This window comes from Astatotilapia calliptera, chromosome 4 (genome assembly GCF_900246225.1).
Source record: "Astatotilapia calliptera chromosome 4, fAstCal1.2, whole genome shotgun sequence".
NCBI classification, from domain to species: domain Eukaryota; kingdom Metazoa; phylum Chordata; class Actinopteri; order Cichliformes; family Cichlidae; genus Astatotilapia; species Astatotilapia calliptera.
In genome coordinates, this window is record NC_039305.1 from 17,572,915 (window position 1) to 17,578,291 (window position 5,377).

General features: G+C 36.5%; 1 long non-coding RNA gene across 1 annotated transcript; it reads left to right on the top strand.

The window, feature by feature from the left end:
• Positions 1 to 1,664: 1,664 nt before the first annotated feature.
• On the top strand, positions 1,665 to 5,017 carry LOC113020902 (uncharacterized). Its single transcript, XR_003272246.1, has 3 exons — positions 1,665 to 1,717; positions 2,553 to 2,654; positions 4,749 to 5,017. It is a non-coding gene; the product is annotated as an uncharacterized LOC113020902 (long non-coding RNA).
• Positions 5,018 to 5,377: the final 360 nt, after the last annotated feature.

Here is a 5,377-nt window from a genome sequence, read left to right on the forward strand (position 1 = left end):
TCTGAAGAATAATCAAACTGCTTCATGCAGTGCCAACGTCCAATAGTAGAAAAAGGCTGAATTAAGACATGATTCAGTTTAATCTGCAGTAACTGAGCTGGTCTCTGAGACATGCTGTCTGTCATGCCTGATTCCAGCACTGGAGGAAACTAGATTGCTCACTGTGGTAGATGAATTTCATTTAGGAAGTTGTTTCTCTACTTACAAGACAATCAGTTGGGGTGTTGGGTGGACAAATGTGAATGTGTCATCATGGCCAACATTTCTGCTGCTCCCAATAATCTCTATATGAACATTTTGGTGGCTGACCAAAGTTGCATGAGTGTCTTTGCAACATGAGTGACATCAGTTCACTGTGAAAACAAAACATAAGTTCAGAACCCTTGGCATTAATGTCATCGCCCTCTTTTCTTTTCGTTATTTTGTTATTGTTTTTATCGTTAACTCGGTTTTCCTGGGTCTTTTTACGTATGTTATGAATAAATCTTCTTTTTTTCGGTACCGGTGTTAGTTTTATTTTGTTGTATTTATCCGCGACACCTTAAACGCCGGTCCGTGAAAATATTGTCGGGCACAAACCGGTCCGTGGCGCGAAAAAGGTTGGAGACCGCTGCCTTAGAGGGAACATTGACAGGAGCGTTTAAACCTTTAATAGCTTCAAAATCTTTCCCACTTAAGTCCGTCCTTGATATGAAAGCATATTGGCGATAACAGCTCCTTCAGCCTGTCTGGCTCTTTTCATTATGTTTATATTATAACCTACATATATCTGAGAATAAGGATGACCTCTGCTGTAGTTCCTGTTTCCTGCCGCTATAAAAGATAACATTTAACTCATTATCTTGTTCAAAGAGGAGAGCATGCACTTCAGCATAGCCTCTTATTGGCTGACCTGAGACAGATGTTGATTCAGGGTTTTTATTTTGTAGGAAATAAACCATTTAAGTGACAAAAAATAATAATAATTTGATTTAGTAGCTCCATAAAATACAGCAAACATCTAGGCCTGCATTGTTGGCACCTCCCCTGGATTTTAAAATGTCTTGAATTGAGATACAGACTCTACCAGCTGATTCAGTAATTCTCCATTAAGCTGGTTCCAGCTTTCTTCAACAGTAAGTGATGGATCAGCTCTGCGGGATGGAGCCACAAAACCAACTTTCCATCAATGAAAAGATAAAAGTGTCCGATCGGAGTTTCAGGCCAGACCGGCTACACAATGTTAAAGGTGGATTAATATAACATAGAAGAGAAGCACTGTAAGTCCTTAAAAGTGTTTTAAAGTGTTAACTTCTGTTAAAGTGTTGACTTCTGACTCATTGGTTCAACACACACATTCATTGCTTTCTTTGTGTCTCACACATTTCTTAAAACAAATAGACTCAGTGAGCCTGCTGCTGGAGGCAAATAAAGTTTAACCATCCCTGCTGACACGATCTCCAGAAGGCTGAATTATTCTAATACACCTCTCACCCTACAGTCGACATGTCCATATTGAAACTTTGGACATAAAATGGTCTTTTACGTGACTGCTAAGCTAGAAACCCTTAAATCCATGATGGTGTTGCTCTTTAATAGCCTCATCCAAATATTTGGAATATCAAACTTCCTCTTCACGACTAGCAGAGCTTGTTTCTCTGGTTTCATTTACAAGAAAAGCAAAACATAAAGGGAGCTACGACTGTCCTCACACAACAACAGCAGCAGACTTACACAGGTACGTTCTCTCATTTCCTTTTGGATTCATTTTTGCTTACTTTCACTCACATGACTGATTACCCTCGTCTCTAATGCAGCATTTATTTTATATTTACATGAAAAATGATCTATAAGTCTGCAATATTACAGTTTTGACAAACGTAATCAGTTTAACTTTCTGACACAGGGAGAGGTGAGTATCATGAAACCTGGTTGTTGTCGTGTCGCACGCACTGCTTTAGATACTGGACTCGTTTCTGAGCCACACCTGACAACATAAATAAAATTCTGGTTTAAAAGCAGTGTAATGAATAAAATAAAAGCATGTTTGGTCATGGCTATAAAATATGCTTCACTTCTTTGTTAAAGAATTACTTAGTTTGCTTTGTTTAATTAATCCTCTGTAAACTGAGTGTTGAGCGATCCTTCCCTGTTATTTATCTGAAGCTGACAGGAGGCTTCAGCCAACAAGTTACAGATACAAGTTATTAGTGTGATTTTCTCTCTTTATGTCACAAAGTTAAAGCTGTTTGAGAAAACAACATTTCTCACTAACAAGCCTCTCTTAACACCCTCTTAATTAAAAGTAAACTCTAATATTAAAAAAGTAACTTTTGATTTCAACTGAAGAAAACAACATTTTAAATTCCAACCCATAATAGATGGTATAAACCAGAGAGGAGACAAACAAGTAAAACCTGTTTCAGTGTTTGTGTGGCTGAATGATTATCAAATTATAAACTAGGAATACATTTAAAGCTGTTTTAATCATGATTATCCTATTAATCACAATATAATTAATAATATAAAGTATGCATGAACAATAAAAACAGTGACTTCTTAAATCTCCACAGGATGAAGATGTTTGGAAGAATGATGAGCTGCTGTGTGGCTCTCCTCCTGACCTTCAGCTCTGTGTCAGCTGTAAGAAAGCTCAACTCAATCACTGATCTGAGGTCAGTAGGCTTTGGCCAGTCTGTGCCTGAGCAGGGCATTTGGTTGCTCCGCTGGTTTGCCAGTGAAATTGACATTGACATAAACGGTGACATAAGTCTGACCTTTGACCCAAATAGTTTTGATTATGGCTCACATCATTATCGCAACAATGAACAGCTGTTAAACCCACTGCCGTGGGGATATCACTACTACAGTCTTGGGAATATCCATCAACAAGGATCGTTGCGACTTCCACATTATGTCACTCACCCTCAATCAGAGCACGAGTACGGCAACAGGGCTCGGATCATAATCAGAGTCTGGGAGCAGAATGTGGGACGGCGAACTTCACAGAGAATAGACCGAGTCTATATCACACAGCATTATGAGACATCTGAACATCGAGGGACAGATTATGATCCACTACATACATATCGGGTCACTACTAACCTCTTAAGAGCATTGAGGAGGTTTTTCTTGGACCCTATTAACTTACTGATGTCTCTCAGAGATGATTCCCAGTTTTCAGAGGAAAGAAACACAAGAAACACGTGGGGCTACGTTGCCTGTCTTGGACTATTGCTGTTCACTGTGATGCAGGAGAACCATTCCTCTCACAACAGACGTCAGAATGATTGGTTCACTTGGGTCGGTTATTCAATCTGTTTGATTTTCATTATTATTATTATTTTTTGTTTTTGGTCTTCTGTATCTTGAAAACTTGCCCAAGTATTAATTTAATTAAAATCAGTATCAGCACACAGAATGTGCTGTGTTTGCATCGCTAAAACTTCCCATTGTCAAATCCCTCTTGAATAAAATAATATAATATAATATAATATAATATAATATAATATAATATAATATAATATAATATAATATAATATAATATAATATAATATAATATAATATAATATAATATAATATAATATAATATAATATAATATAATTATTATGATTATTATGGATTTGAAATTTTACATAATTGGTACGATTATTGCGAAAGAACTTTTAAAATCAAAATAGTTACTATTTGAATATTAATTGCAACTATGGTGTTTTCCAATCAAGCCTTCGTCACTGTGAAGACAGTGATCTTATTAAAGGGGTTAAATTATATCTGCCTGAATACAGACACTGGCATTATTAGAGTCTTATGGGAACCATTCTCAGATTGTTAAATAAAACTTAGAAGGTCGGGATTATTTACCATGTGAATTCCACAATGCAGATGACATCTATATTTAAGGCTGTAACCGAATTAGCTTTTTTTTAAAAGAACAGCTGATTTACTGATTTATTTTTTGGTTGACTACTGCAACGATATTTTTATTAAAGAGCATATCACTCTGATTCTTAGCTCACTGCACAGACTTCCAGTAAGATATTAAATTTTTTTTTTAAACTTACTTCAGATAAATCACTGAGAAAGTTTGGGCCCTAAATTTATACCTGACATGTTTAATTAATATGAACCTGGCAGGTATCTGCAGTAGAGCCGCTCATCCTGTGGTGCCTTGATGTGAAAATAAAGAGGGTGATATGACATTTAGTAGCGCTGCTGCCTGCTGCTCAAACAAACTGTCTTAGATCGTCTCCAACTATATCCCTTTCTATTTCAATAATCGTGTAAGTTGTTAAATTAACACCACATGGTCTCATATTTCATGCCTTTCCTTACAATGGGTTTATTCATCATATAGTCCATTTTGGGGAAATGTGCTTATTATCATCAGTCATCTTTGTGTCATTGGAACAGCAATAAATGAACATTTCAGCATCATCTGCTTGACTCGTGCACATTCGTCACTGAGCATCACTTTCATCCAAACATCCACAGTCAACAATGGTTCTTCTTTAGGAGTCTCTAAACTTGTTGTCTCCTCTTTAGATTTTCATTTGGATTATTATGTACATCAATTTCATTTATTACAGTTCTGTTACAACGCTGGCTCCTGTTGCTGCCTGTTTTAAGCATTCATTTTCTATTGGGTGTTATGTTTGATGCCCCTGATCCACAGTGACTGTTTCTTTACAGCTTGGAGATGTTTCATGAAGAATGTTGTAAAGCTTAGAGTTAGATGACATTTGATCCTGTAACATTATTTTGTCAGTTTCAGATGCTGTGCTTCGTGACGCCCTGACTCTGAGCTCTTTGATGATTTTATTTCCACAATGTAAGCAAAGAGCAAACACCTTGAAAACAGACTTCTCCTCCAGTATGGTGTCACGCTCCAGTATTAAAAGTGTACTAATATAACTAAAGAGAGAAGTACTGTAATCCTAAACAAAGTTCTACAGGGTCACTCACTGCTAAAGTGTTGACTTCTGACTCATTGGTCGACTGCACACATTCATTCATTAAAATACTTTTATGCCAACATTTACATGGTTTTCTTTGTGTTTCACAGACTTTTAGTACAAATCAAATCAAAAATGAAACTCAATTTTAGTTACAGTTTGAGATAATGAAACTAAAAGTCTGAGTTGTAACACACACAATCACATCTTTCTATGTATGAATGATCTCAAAGTTATTATATGATGACAGTAACTATAGAACGCCTTTAAATAAGGAAACTTGAATGACCAAACAAATCATACAAGAAAACACTGCCACTGAATAAATGTGTACACTATTTGAAATTCATTTGTAACCAGCTCCTATATTACAGACACTACTGCAACCTCTCACCCTACAGTGGGGCAGACACGCCCATATTCAAACTTTGGCCATAAACTT